This window comes from Benincasa hispida, chromosome 3, assembly GCF_027475165.1.
Source record: "Benincasa hispida cultivar pf3 chromosome 3, pf3_genome.v1.1, whole genome shotgun sequence".
Lineage (NCBI taxonomy): Eukaryota > Viridiplantae > Streptophyta > Magnoliopsida > Cucurbitales > Cucurbitaceae > Benincasa > Benincasa hispida.
In genome coordinates this window covers 57,242,171-57,257,762 of record NC_143480.1, presented here as the reverse complement: position 1 = coordinate 57,257,762, position 15,592 = coordinate 57,242,171, and the positions used below count along the sequence as shown (strand labels likewise).

At 40.5% G+C, this 15,592-nt stretch overlaps 1 pseudogene; it reads left to right on the top strand.

The window, feature by feature from the left end:
* The first annotated feature begins 1,153 nt into the window (after nucleotides 1–1,153).
* Nucleotides 1,154–13,894, top strand: LOC150037403 (uncharacterized; annotated as a pseudogene).
* Nucleotides 13,895–15,592: the final 1,698 nt, after the last annotated feature.

The window sequence follows — 15,592 nt, the reverse complement described above, 5'->3', positions numbered from 1 at the left end:
GTAGAGAAACCACCCCAATTTTGTGTGGAAAAATCAACAACAAAATTTCCAATCAGTGGTGCAGAAAGAAGGGCCACCCAGATTTTTTTTGCGAACCAACAGTCAAACGAGTAATCAAACCAGCAGTTCGCAGGCTCTACAATCTTCCTCTTTGGAAAGTTTATTAAAGCAATATATTGAATAGAAAAAAACTGTGCTTCAAAACCAAGCGACGTCTATCTGCAACCTGGAAATACAGATAGGCCAGATTGCGGGCGAACTCAAGAACAGACTGCAAGGGACCCTGCCGAGTTCAACAGAACTCCCACGCAACCCAGGGGGTACGGGTAAGGAGCAATGTCAAGTGGTGACATTGCGGAGTGGAAAGACTGTGGAAAGGGAGAAGAAAAATCTTAGCCGGAATGCTCCAATTGCACTGGAACCAGAGATTGCAGTGACTCGAGAAGAAGCAGAAGAAAAAGAGGCGATAGAGCCAGAGATCGCGTCCACCTTAGAGCCAAAAGAACAGGGGACCGTAAGAATACAGTTGCCACCTTTCCTACAGAGACTCAGAAAGAAGAAAAATGATGAGGTACAATACCAACGCTTCATGAATATGTTAAAACTGTTGCTTATTAATATTCCGTTCACTGAAGCAATTGAGGAGATGCCCGCATATGCAAAGTTTCTAAAGGATATGGTGACAAAGAAGAGAGGCACTGGTAAGTTCGCCACGGTGGATTTGACGCAGAGCTCAAAATCTATAATCCCACAAAAAATGCGTGACCCTGGGAGTTTCACTATACCTTGCTCCATTGGAGGATTATACATCGGGCAAATGCTATGCGATCTTGGAGCCAACATTAACTTGATGCCTCTGTCAATTTTCAAGCAGCTGAATGTGAGGCAACTTGCACCCACGACAGTGACTCTTTAATTAGTGGATAGATCTCTGGTGCATCCAGAGGGGAAGGTGAAGGACGTGCTGGTTACAATCGATAAATTTATATTACCAGCCGACTTCATCATTTTGGACTACGAAGCCGACAAGGATGTGCCCATCATTCTTGGGCGACCATTTTTATCAACTAGTCGTGCCCAGATTGATGTGCACAAAAGAGAGATCATCTTGAGCGTGAATGGACAGAAGCTCAAGTTTGACATTATCCGAGCCATGAAATATCCTGACGAAGAAGACCTTAATGAATCCGACGATGAACAAAATTTGAGTGAAGAAGAGAAGCCTAAAGATGAAAGTGAAGTTGAGGATGCGATTGCATCCATTGTAGCATGCAATGCGATCACAGAAAAAACAAACAAGGAAGATGAGGTGATCACATCCCAAGAAGTTAATCTGACAGTGAATGAAGAAAGAAAAACAACAAAACCGTCCTTAGAGCAACCACCATCAATAGAGCAAAAGACCCTTCCTAACCACCTTGTGTTCCTGGGGCAGAATGAAAAGCTACGGGTAATCATTTCCTTTGCACTTAATGAAGACCAAGAAAATGCACTGCTGAGCATTCTGAGAAAATATGTAAAAGCAATTGACTGGACACTCGCAAACATTAAAGAAATCAGCCCCACATACTGTATGCATAGAATTCGTCTCGAAGAAAATCACAAAGGATCGATTGAACATCAGTGCAGACTCAAGCCTGCGATGAAGGAGGTCATAAAGAAGAAGATAATCAAGTGGTTAGACGCAGGCATCATCTATCCAATAGCAGACAGCACGTGGGTCAGCCCCGTGTAGTGCATGCCGAAGAAATGAAGGATGACGGTAGTCCCTAATGCAAATAACGAGCTGATACTGCAAAGGACCATCACCGGATGCCGTATTTGCATAGACTACCGCAAACTAAATGCAACAACAAAGAAAGATCATTTCCCTTTACCTTTTATTGACCAAATGCTGGATCGTCTAGCTGGAAATAATTTCTACTTATTCTTGGATGGGTATGCTGGTTATAACCAAATCATGATCGCTCCTGAAGATCAAGAAAAGACTACATTCACCTGCCCGTATGGAACATTTGCGTTTCAACGCATGTCGTTCGGCCTCTGCAATGCGCCGAGCACTTTCCAAAGGTGTATGATGGCCATCTTTTCAAGAAGTCTCGAAGACTGTAGAAATATTCATGGACGACTTCTCTGTATATGGGCACACATACGAAGTCTGTCTTGACAACTTGGAGAAGATATTGAAAAGATGTGAGGAGACGAACCTCGTGCTTAATTGGGAGAAATGTCATTCCATGGTGAAGGAGGGCATTGTGCTTGGGCACAAGGTCTCTATGGACGGGTTGGAGGTGGACAAGGCAAAAATTGAAGCGATTGAAAAGCTTCCATCTCTAACGAGTGTAAAGGCTATCAAGAGCTTCTTGAGACATGCTGGATTTTATAGACGTTTTGTCAAGGACTTTTCAAAGATAGCATGACCACTGAGTGCGTTGATGAAGGCAGATAGAAAGTTTGAATTCGATGACAAATGCCTCAATGCATTCATGATTTTGAAGAACGCATTAACGACCGCACCTGTGTTGATCGCACTAGATTGGACATTGCTCTTTGAATTAATGTGCGATGCAAGAGGTTATGTGATGGGAGCAGTGCTGGCACAGAAGAGAAAAACAATACCACATCCCATCGCATATGCGAGTAAAACCCTTGCTAAAAAAAACTACACCACCATAAAAAAAGAATTGCTTGCGATAATATTTGCGTTGGAGAAATTCAGAGCATATCTGCTGGGAACAAAAGTACTCATCCACACTGATCACTCGGTGATAAAATATTTGATGACAAAGAAGGATGCGAAGCCGAGCTTGATTAGATGGGTTCTCTTCCTCAGGAATTCGATATGGAAATAATTGATCGCAGAGGGATGGAGAACCAAGTTGCGGATCATTTATCCAGATTAGAAAATCCAGAGGTTGATCACAATCAGTCAGAAGTGGGCGCAACGTTCCCAGACGAGCAACTATTTCAGATTGAAGAATTGCCATGGTACGCAGACGTGGTAAATTATCTGGTTTGTGAGCAATTTCCCGAAGATGATACCGACCACCAAAAGAGGCGGCTCAAGCATGAATGCATATCTTATTATTAGGATGAGACAAATCTGTATAAGAAGGGATCAGACCAGATTCTGCAACTGTGTGTACCGGATGCTGCTCACCAACGCGTATTATCACAATGTCATGATTCACCATATGGCGGGCACTTTGGAGGTCAGTGCACAGCAGCGAAAGTATTACAAAGTGGGTACTATTGGCCAACACTATTCAAGAATGAAAGAGACTACGCAATGAAGTGTGACCGGTGCCAGCGCACGGGTAATATTTCATGGAAACATGCGATGTCGATGAACATCATTTTAGAACTAGAGTTGTTCGACATCTGGGGCATTGATTTCATGGGACCATTCCCACCTTCGAATGGTCATAAGTATATTTTGTTAGCCGCTGACTACGTTTCCAAGTGGGTAGAAGCGGTATCATGCATCGCAAGTGATGCGACAGTAATCTCCAAATTTCTGAAGAAAAATATTTTCACTCGTTTTGGCACCCCACGTGCCATAATAAGTGACGAAGGCTCCCACTTTGTCAATTACATCGTCAAAAATCTGCTGCTCAAATATAATACCTCCACAAAGTGGCCACCGCATACCATCCACAGATGAATGGTCAGGCTGAAGTGTCCAACCGGGAAATCAAGTTGATACTGGAGAAGGTAGTGAAGCCTTCGCGAAAAGACTGGGCAACCAAGCTGGACGATGCGCTGTGGGCATACAAGGGCCTATAAGACAGCCATAGGCATGTCTTCGTATGCATTGGTGTTTGGTAAAGCATGTCATTTACCATTGGAGCTGGAGCACAAAGCTCTGTGGGTGGTGAAGAAGCTTAACTTCGACTTAAAAGTAGCAGGGGAAGAAAGAAAACTCCAATTGGTCGAGCTTGATGAGTGAAGAACGCAAGCTTATGAAAATGCCAAAATTTACAAAGAACGAGCAAAGCGTTGGCATGACAACCGACTATGCGGGAAAAATCTCCACGTCGGACAAAAGGTCTTACTTTTCAATTCGCGGCTACGGATCTTTCCCGGTAAATTAAAGTCATGCTGATCCTGACCCTTTATAATTAAAGAAATATTCCCGCTTGGTGCGATTGAACTGATTAATGAGGAAGAGATCCGTACATTCAAGGTTAACGGGCAAAGAGCCAAGGCATATTGCGGTGGTGATTTTCATCGAGAAAAAATCACTGTAGACCTGAGAAATCCGGAATGAAGGAAAATCGAGTGGCCCCTGCGCTGGCATGCGACAAAAAATCATCTGAGGTGCAAGTTTTTTGGAATATCCTTTTCTTACTTATGATTCATGAACTCTCACTACTATGATGCTATTTCAATTATCGTTTATCTGTCTTCATATATATATATATAAAAGAGAGAGAAATTTTATTAACTTCCTTTTTTTATTATTATTTGACCCTCTCAATGTTTTTCTTTGCAAACGATCGAGGTAAACAATTGTGGAGGCAATACATGAAGACGCAGCCACATTATTTCATCACCGCAATCCAAAGAAAGAAGATTGCCGCAAAGTAGGATGCTTCCACAAATAATGCGGGCGACAACGCAAATTTGGGGGATGTATCTTTCCTTGACTTTATTCCAAATTTTTCATTATTGCATCGCATTTTAATTTTGAAAATTTTATCACCGCATCCTTTTTGGTTGGCACAATCATTTAACATCGATTAATTTAGTGAGTCACCGCATTATTTCTCTTTACCAATTTTGATTTCAATGATGAAACACATGCTTCTATTTTTTCGTATACACTAGAGTCAACTTAATTTTAGGATAGTCACCTCATGAAATATTTCTAGAAGTTAGTGGTCTGCTAGCTTTCTTTCAAACTGACCCTTTATGAAACTTCTTAAGAGCATCGCATGACTTCTTTAAATCTTTTAGCAATAAGGACATTGCCGCATTTTAAATTTGGGGGTGCGGTATTCATTTTTCGACCTTGCTATTTTTAGCCTTATAAAAAAAATCATAACGTTGCGCTCGAATCCTACTCGTAGTTGGATGTCCGCATGACACCCGTGGGGGCAAGCCAAAATGAAGGTAGGAATCGTGATCAACGCATAAATAAATGATCGCAACTCCGCTGCCAGATGGGCATGAATCTAGGCTGAGAAAGAGCACCTTGCTCGTAGTTGGATGTCCGCATGACACACGTGGGGGCAAGCCAAAACGAAAGCTAAGCACTTGGATCAGCACAAGCTTGTAAAAAAAAAATATGTCTAAAATACCCAATGAAAAACTTTTGTTTTATGAAATAAATCATACGATGCCCGAGAATCTAGTAAAGTCTTTTTGAAGGTTAAACTTGCAGTCCCTAAATTTTAGAAATATTTTAAGAAGAGACCTGGATAAGAATTAAGGAAATATTGGTGTATAGGATTTGAATAAGGCATCCTTGAGAAATATAGGAAAAAGTAGGTTGTTGACTTTTTAAAGAGAATCTTTAGCTTATGCTTGAGGATAGGCATTGTTTAAATTTGGGGGTGTGATAACGGGCAGAAATGCACGTTATTACAGTGCTAAGTTATAAAACAATGCAGGGTTGCGAAGATAAAAATATACAATATTGCGTCTAAAAGCATTAAATTCACGATATTATGATCGCATGTGTCCATCGCATTAAAACAGTTAACTTATGTATTTTTGTGCAGAATATGTGTTGACGCAAGACGAAAAATGTGATCCAAAGAAATCAACGGCCGAGCGCATTAAGAGATTGCGTTGACGTAAGGCTATGCGATCATTTGCGCTCGCGAATATCTACTCAAGAAGGTTGCCGCATAGAGCCGGCGCATCATGGTGGGCGCATCTGGGTGAAAAGCGTAATAAATCACGATGGGATAGAAAGCTGATGACTGTCGATTTTGAATTAAGTTGACAAGCCGTTAACGACCTACTGTAGCAAGTACACTCAACTTTTCGGTGACAAATATTCGGCACATCAAACAGAGAATTAATGCCATCCCATTAGTGCAATCATAAGAGAGAAGAAGCCTTTCACTCCGAAGCTCTATAAATACCGAAGGCCACCTTCAGTGAAGGAGTTCGTGGAGTTAGAGAATTTTTCCCTATAGATAGAAGTAGCCTTGTTCATAATTTTCTTTTACTTAGAAGGCGGAAGCAAGTGAAGAGAGATTGTACCGAGAGGTTATTCCGTTGAACTTAGAAGAGTGCCGGAAGCGTCGAGATCAGAGAGAGGGCTAACTTCTGCGAAAGCAGGAACATCTTTTGAACAGAATAGAGTTAACAGTGTAAATGCCTTGGGAAGTAAGGAATTGCTACCAGGCTCTCTATCCTTATCTTCCATTGTCATTTTGTACTCTGAACTTATTTATAGAAATGGAATTTACATCTTTATATTTGTTCACTCCCTGTACATTAAGTATGAGTAGCTAAATCTGTCGAATGGGTTGAGAAGTACTTAGCTAGCATAACTTGGGATCTTCATTCTATGCGATTATCTTGTATTATGTTTGCATCATTCGTCCATTAGAGATACTCGAGAGGGTAGTCTAAGGATAGAATCTAGGCTTGGAAAAGTTAGGTTAGAATCTAGGCTCGGGAGAGTCAGATTAAAAATGCATAATCAAGAGATAGAAGCTTAGGAATAAGCGTTGTTTGCTATTAACGCATCACATGCATCCTAGAGATAGGTTATGATTGTATGTGGTCACTTTATCCTTGTGTGCATCTTGCATCATCGCATAGGCAAGAAGTAGAGACTTAGGAATAAGCTTTATAGACATTATCGCATTCATCGTATGCGTTCTAAGATTAGAAGCCACCGCATTTGCATTGGAAAATGATTTGCTGTCGTTTGAGTGTAGCATGATCGCATAGTTTGAACACACTCTCGGTAAACGCTAGCTAAAGACCTTCTCAACCCGTTCCTCCGCATACTCAGTGTATTTGTTGCATAATCAATCTTTTCTCAGATCTACCACATACTTTTTATACATCAAACAACAAACAAACCAAACCATTAATTTAATTGTTACTGCAAAGTGATCTCAAAATTACTACCGCATATTGTTTTCCTTAGTCCCTGAGTTCGACCCTGGGCTTACCAGGAAACTTAGTAGGATTTATACTTGGGTTCTGCTGAGAAAACTTATTTGCACAACGCATTTTCCACCAACGCAATCCTTCCATTATTTCATTGCATAAAATAACGCATCAGTTATCAATGCGTTCTTTAGTATCTTGAATGCGTTGAGGCATTGTTCATCAAAGTCAAACGTTCTCTCGGCCTCCAGCAATGCACTCAATGCTCGAGCAATCTTCGAAAAGTCCTTCACAAAACGATGATAAAATCCTGCATGTCCCAGGAAACTTCTGACAGCCTTCACATCTAGTGATGGAAGCTTTTCAATGGCCTCAATCTTCGCCTTATCTACCTTCAGCCCTTCCTTGGAGACTTTGTGCCCAAGCACAATACCTTCATTCACCATGAAGTGGCATTTCTCCCAGTTCAACACAAGATTTGTCTCTTTACATCTCTTTAGTATCTTTTCCAAATTGTTTAGACAGACTTCATATGTTTGCCTGTACACCGAGAAGTCTTCCATACAAATTTCCACTGAATCTTCAAGATACTCAGAGAATATGGCCATTATACACCTCTAGAACGTGCTCGGCGCATTGCATAATCCGAATGGCATGCGGCAAAAAGCAAACGTTCCGTAGGGGCAGGTGAATGTGGTTTTCTCTTGGTCTTCAGGAGCAATCATGATTTGGTTGTAGCCCGCATACCCATCCAAAAAGTAAAAGTAATCATTTCGTGCTAGGCGGTCTAGCATCTGGTCAATAAAAGACAAGGGGAAATGATCCTTCTTCGTTGTTGCATTGAGTTTGCGGTAGTCCATGTAGATCCGCCAGCCAGTGACAGTCCTTATTGGTATTAATTCATTGTTAGCATTTGGGACTACCGTCATCCCTTCCTTCTTGGGCACACATTGCACGGGGCTGACCCACGTGCTATCGGCGATTGGATAAATAATGCCTACGTCCAACCATTTTATTTTCTCCTTCTTCACAACCTTCTTCATCGCAGGGTTTAGTCTGCGTTGAGGTTCGATCGACCCTTTTTCATTTTCTTCGAGATGTATCCTATGCATGCAATATACTGACTGATTCCTCTTATGTCTGCTAGCGTCCATCCTATTGCTTTTATATACTTCTTTAGCATGTTCAGCAGCGCATGCTCTTATTCTTCTTGAAGCGCAGAGAAAATTATCACTAGTAGAGTTTCATTTTGCCCCAAGAAAATATACTTCAAGTGGCTTGGCAAGGTTTTTAATTCCATAGTGGGTGGTTGTTCCAAGGAAGGTTGTTGTGCTTTTCTCTCTTCATTCAACATCAGTTTTTCTTCTTTGGTTGTCGTTTCCATAATCGCATTGTAGGTTCCTACAGATGCGATCGCATCCTCTCTTTCATTTTCATCTTCGGACTCTTCTTCTTCGTTACAACTAGGTTCATTGTCGGAATCTATTAGGTCTTCTTCTTTCGGATACTTCATGGCTTTAATAATGTCAAACTTGAGCTTCTGTCCATTCACACTCAGCGTGATCTCTCCCTTGTACACATCAATTTGAGTGCGACCAGTGGATAATAATGGTCGTCCTTATATGATGGGTACATTCTTGTCCGCTTCATAATCGAGAATGATGAAGTTTACCGGTAAAATAAACTTGTCAATTGAGACCAGGACATCTTTCCCTTCCCCTCTAGATGAACTAGGGATCTATCTGCCAACTGGAGGCTCACCATCGTGGGCACCAGCTGCCCCACATTCAACTGTTTGAAAATTGAAAGGGACATTAAGTTGATACTGGCCCCGAGATTGCAAAGCGCTTGACCTATATATATCCTGCCAATTGAGCAGGGTATCGTGAAACTTCCGGGGTCCCGCATTTTCGGTGGAATAATATTTTTTGACCTCTACGATAACGCCATCATTGCGAACTTTCTTATGCTTCTTTTCTTCGTCATCATGTCCTTCAAAAACTTAGCGTACCTTGGCATTTGTTCAATTGCTTCAGTGAAAGGGATGTTGATGTGCAGCTGTTTTAACATGTCCATGAAGCGATGATACTGCACTTCATCATTTTTCTTCTTCTTAAGTCTTTGAGGGAATGGTGGCAGCTGTATTTTCATGATTCCCTATTCCATAAGCTTAAAAGTGGATGCAACTTCCAGTTCCATCGTCTCATTTTCTTCTGGTTCCTCTTGTGTCAATGGGGTCTGGGATTGCATCGCAACTGGATTAGTCCGACGTGGTTCCTTCTTCTTTTTCGCTACTATTTTTCCGCTTCGCAAAGTCACAACTTGACATTGCTCCTTTCCCGTATTCCTCGAGTTGTGCGGGAGCTCAGTTGAACTCGACAACGCCCCTTGCGCTCTACTTTTGAGCTCGCCCGCAATCTATCCTATATGAATTTCGAGATTGCGGATTGAAGTCGCTTGATTCTGGAGTACTGTTTCACTCTTCTCAATATACTTCTTTAGTAGGCCCTCCAGAGATGAAGATTGCGGCGCCTGTGAGCTGCTAGCTTGATTTTGCGATTGACCGTTTGTTTGTGGGAAAAATCCTTGCGGCCCTTCTTTTTGCACCATCGATTGATAATTTTGTTGTTGATTTTTCCATGCGAAATTGGGGTGTTTTCTCCAACCAGGGTTGTAAGTGTTGGAGAAAGGATTGTTCTTTACGAAGCATATAGATTGCGGATTCCTCGGACATTCTTCCATCCGATGCAAATCTCCACAATTAGCACAACTTGTGCTTGTCTGCTCGATTGCGTTGACATGCCCTCTTTGCGTTTCCGGGTTATGATTGCGATGCTTTGTATCAGATTCATCATCGCATTAATTTAATTTTATAGGGATACGATGGCCCCATTGCTTGCGTCACCTTCTTTAATTCTAAGTCGTTGATCGCTTTCCCTCCAGCCTTCATGATTCTTTGAAATTCGATCAAGAATATTTTTAGCCTCATCATACGTTTTATCAAGCAGACCTTCAGCTACTACCGCATTGGCAGCCATCTGCGATGCATGGTTCAAACCGTGATAAAAGATTTCCATTTGGAGACAATCGGGTAAACCATTGTGCAAACAATCTCGCACCAATCTTTTAAACCTCGCCCAGGCATTGCTGAACGATTCGTCAATATCTTGTTCAAAATTTGTAATCAACTTCCTCCTTCTTGCGTTCTCTGTTAAGGGGAAGTACTTCTTCATAAACTTCTCTACTATTTGCTCTCAAGACGTAATCTCCCCTGGTTCGAGAGAATAGGCCCATTTCCTTACTTGGTCACATAGTGAAAATGGGAACAACGTTAGTCGAACTTCCTCAGCAGAGATGTTTGGAAACACAAAAGTATTACAGATTTCAATAAAACTCTGAAGATGGGTGTGCGGATCCTCGCCACGACTTCCACCAAACTGTCTGGCCGTCTGAATCATCTGCAACATAACCGTTTCAAATCAAAGCTCGATCCATCCAAGGTTGGCCTCATGATTCCTGGTGAGAAATCATAGAGGTTGGGCGACGCATAGCCTCGGATGGGTCTATTGCGGTCGTTTGCCAGGAGATGGGGTTTTCCATGATATTATTTGCGTTTGCTGCTCTATCTTCCGGTTGTTCCACCATGTAGGGATTTCTCTCTTGTTGTTGTCAGCGATTGTCTCGCTGTCTTCTTCTAAACGTTCTTTCAATCTCTGGGTCATAATTGGGCTCAGGAACTTGTCCTTCGCTCATACAACACCCGCTTCTTCCCTTACCAAAGGAGAGACAATGCACAAAGGTTGAAAGCTGCAAAGAAAATCAAAAAGTTACTGTTAGCACAATATGCCGTAGTCCCTAACAACAGCACCAAAAACTTGATGCGTTGTAAAAGTGATGAAATAATGGTGTAAATTGCGGTGGTGGATTATGTGTTGCACATGCAAGTTTTCCTAGTAAAACCCAAGTATAAATCTTACTAGGTTTCCTGGTAAGTCCAGGGTAACACAGGGACTATTGAGATATTATGCATTGGTAAATTCTAATTCCTTTGCGGTGACAAATACAAATAAATTGTTGGTGTGTTGTTTTAAGTATAGTTCCTATGTGGCAGAATTGAGTAAAGAGTTGATGACAACAAAAGATACAATGAGTATGTGGGGAACGGGTTGAGAAGGGATTTAACTAACACTTCCTAAGATTATGTTCAAATTATGCGATCATGCTATACACACAACAACATGTCATCTCTCAATGCAAATGCCATAGTTTCTAATTCTAGGACGCATGCGATGTATACGATAATGTCGATAGGACTTATGTCTAAGCCTCTATTCTTGTCTATGCGATGATGAATGATACACACATATACAAGGTGACCGCATACTATCATATCCTATTTCTTGGGTGCATGTGATGCTTAATAACAAACAGAATTTATCTCTAAGTCTCTATCTCTTGCTTATGCGGTTCTAATCTGACTTTCTCAAGCCTAGATTCTAACCTGACTCTCTCAAGTCTAGGTTCTTTCTTTAGACTACTCTCTCAAGTATCTCTCAAGGGTGAAAGACGCATACATAAGACAAGATGATCGCATAAAGTGAATATCTTAGGTCATGCTAGCTAAGTGCTTTTCAACCCATTCAGAAATTTAGCTACTCATGCGAAATGTGAAGAGATTGAACAGATGTTGAGATGCAAATTTCATTTTATAAATAAAGTCAGAATACAAAACAACAATGGAAAGTAGGGATAAGAAGCCCGATAGCAATGTCTTGCTTCCCGAGGCTTTTACACTGTCTTTTACTCTACTCTGTCCAGAAGAATATCCTTGCTTTCGCAAGTGTCGGTCCTCTCTCCTTTTTTAGCGCTTCCTGACAGTCTTTTGAGCTAACCAGAAATGATCTCTCGGCGTCTTCTTCTCTTTGCTCGCCTCTGCCTCTAAGTATATAAACTATGTATATGGCGAACTGTGTAGAATTCGAACTCGTTTAACGATAGTGGCCTTCGGTATTGACAGAGCTTTAGCGTGAAGAGATTTTCTCTCTAATGATTGCAATGATGGTAGGTCATTAAATATTTTGTCTGATGCACCGGTTAATGGTCACTGAAAAGTTGAATGTACTTGCTATAGTGTGTCGTTAACGGCTTGTCAACTAAATTCGAATTCGACTGTCATCAGCTTTCCGTCCCATCATGATTTATTATGCTCTCACCTTGATGCGCCGTCTGAATACGGCCACCTTCTTGAGTGAATTTTTGCAAGCGCATACGATCGCATGGCTTTGCAGTCGCAATCTTCTAATGCGCGCGGACGCCGAATTCCTTGGATCGCAATTTGCTTTGCGCCAATGCATTTTTCCTGCACAAAATAAGTAAATTAACTGCTTTTATGCGATGGGCGCATGCGATCGCAATATTATTAGTTTAACGCTTTTGGACCTGATTTTGTATATTTTTATCGTCGCATACCCACATTGTTTTACATCTTTGCGCTGTAATAACGTGCATTTCTTCCCGTTATCAGGAGGTCGACCCATAGGTCGCTCATGAAGACAAAATTATGCCCAAGTTGTATAACTTTTACATATGCTTAGGTCTACCAATGAAATAAATCCCATGATTCATAACAGTTAGTAACTATTTGATTAATGACTCAAGAAATTGATTAGCGAATGACTATTATGATATATTAATTGTAACCATAATTTGTTATTACTTAGTTGTAACAACAGTTTGTTATTACTCTGTTATATGTATACACATATATATATGTACATACGTACATACATATATATGTATATATATATGGTATCAGAATTGTAAATATTTTTTCCCGTCTTGCGTATGAACTCCATGGACTCCATCATTTCCTTTCTGCCATCGACTTCCTCCACTGAGTTTCCTTCTCCATCGGTCCTTCCGTGATCATTCTGCCTACCTCTAATTCATTTCCACCTTCTGATTCTTCTATCATTCATCACGAACAATACCCTTCCCTTGCCTCTTCCAACAATCCCTATGTTTTGCATCACAGCGACACCTCTAACCTAGTTCTTGTGACTGAGCCTCTCACAGACGAAAATTATATTACCTAGAGCCGTTCAATGATTCTTGCTTTGTCGATTCGAAACAAACTTGGTTTTATTGATGGATCGCTTGCTCAGTCTACATGTGATTTACTACCTTTATGGATTCGGAACAACAATGTTGTAATTGCTTGGATCTTGAATTCAGTCTCCAAGGAATTTCTTCTAGTATTTTGTTTACCGATTCAGCCAGAGCGATTTGGCTTGATCTTCAAGATGATTTTCAAAAACGCAATGGACCACACATTTTTCATCTGAAACGCGGTTTGTCCACTCTCAAGCAAGAACATGGATCTGTTACGGTGTACTATGCCAAGGTTAAAAGTCTCTGGGATGAATACGCCTTCTATCAGCCTGGCTGCACTTGCAGAAAATGTACTTGTGGATTTAGATCGGCTGAAGATTTTATCCAATTTGAATATCTGTTGTGTTTCCTAATGGGCCTAAGTGATGATTTCGCTCATATTAGGTCTTAGATCTTGCTTATGAATTCGCCTCCTGCCATCAACCAAGCGTTTTCTCTAATTGTTCAGCAAGAGCAACATCAATCTTCTTCTTCTATCAAGCTACCCTGACTCTTATTTTTGTTGTTCATAAACTTGATAAATCTGATACTTCCTCTCAATCACAGCAGACTGCTATCTCCAATCCTACACGACAGAACAAAAACAAAACGGTTTGTACCTATTATCATATTTCAGGGCATACGATTGATAAATGTTATAAGGTCCTCCCTCGATTATAAACAAAAAGGTCAGACTCGTCCAACTACTCAAGTTCATAAGCTTTCTCCTAATTCGGTTGTTGTTGCAAACACCACTATTGATTCTCACCAAAGAGTTTCTTTGTCTGCCACTGCGTTGAATCCTGATACTCTTGCTCAATGTCATAGTATTCATACTATGCTACAATCCAAGCTTGCTGCAGTGAAATATGATTCGGATGCTGTTATACATCTAGCAGGTATTTGCTCTTCTTTTGATCTTCCTGCTGCTTGGATTGTTGATTATGGAGCAACCACACGTATATGTTTTCAACGATATATGTTCACACACTTGAATGTTATTACTAGCTCTGTTGTTCTGCCTAATAATACACGAATTCTGGTGCATTTTGTTGGACCAGTCACCTTATTTGGAATCTTAACACTGAATCATGTCTTATTTATACCTGAATTTTAGTATAACTTACTTTCTATCAGTGTCTTAATGTCTAATGACACTTTATCTGTGCATTTCTCCTCTGATCGTTGTGATATTTAGAACAAGTCCACTTTGAGGACGATTGGTAGGGGTAGACTAAATGATGGTTTATATATTCTTGAACATCCTTATGTCGTTGCTGATTCCGTGTCATCTTCTTTGGTTAATGCTGTTTCAAGAATTCCACCGACTGTTTGGCATTCCAGGCTTGGTCATCCTTCTATGTCTCGTCTCTCTTTGAAAAACATCTTATTATTTGATTATTCGTTATTGAATGATGCTTATCCATGTGAAATATGTCCCTTGGCTAAGCAAAAAAGGTTGTCTTTTAATTCCAATAATCATAGATTTGCTGATATTTTTTTTTATCTGTTACATGCTAATATTTGGGGTCCAATATCTATAATTTCACATGTTGGTCATAAGTTTTTCCTCACCTTGGTTGATGATCATAGTCGATATACTTGTGTATTTATGTTGAAAAATAAATTTGATGTTTTCAAAATTGTGCCTCAATTTTTTGAATATGTGGAGACTCAATGTAATAGGAGGATAAAAGTTGTTTGATCAGATAACGCCCCTGAATTAGCTTTCATTGATTTCTTTCTTCCAAAAGGGGTTACGCATCAATATTCCTATGTAGGAAGACCTGAATAAAACTCAGTCATTGAAAGAAAACATCAACATATTTTAAATGTTGCTAGAGCCCTATTCTTTCAATCTCGAGTTCCTTTGAAGTTTTGGAATGAGTGTATTTTAACCTCCATTTATCTCATGAACCGGATTCCTTCCCCTGTCATTAATTCGAAGACTCCATATGAACTTATCCATGGTTGATTGGTTAACTATTCATCATTGAGGACTTCTGGATGTTTTTGTTATTCATCCACTTTGACCAATGGTCGATCTAAGTTCGCTCCACGGGCTTTGCTTGTTGTGTTTATGATTTACCCACTTAGGGTAAATGGATACTAGCTCTTTTACATTGAAAATAATATAAGTTTTTTTATCTCTAGAGATGTGGTTTTTCATGAGCAGGTCTTTCCCAACGCAGTACCTATGGAGACTGACCAACCAAATTTTCTTTCCAACATTGTACTTCCTTAGTCGTTTGATGTTGACATCTCTGCTACCATGAATATCCCTGATGCCCCTACCTCTTATCCATCGTCCATTTCTTCTCAACATACTCCTACTTCCGCGACCTTACCTGCTCCACTCCTA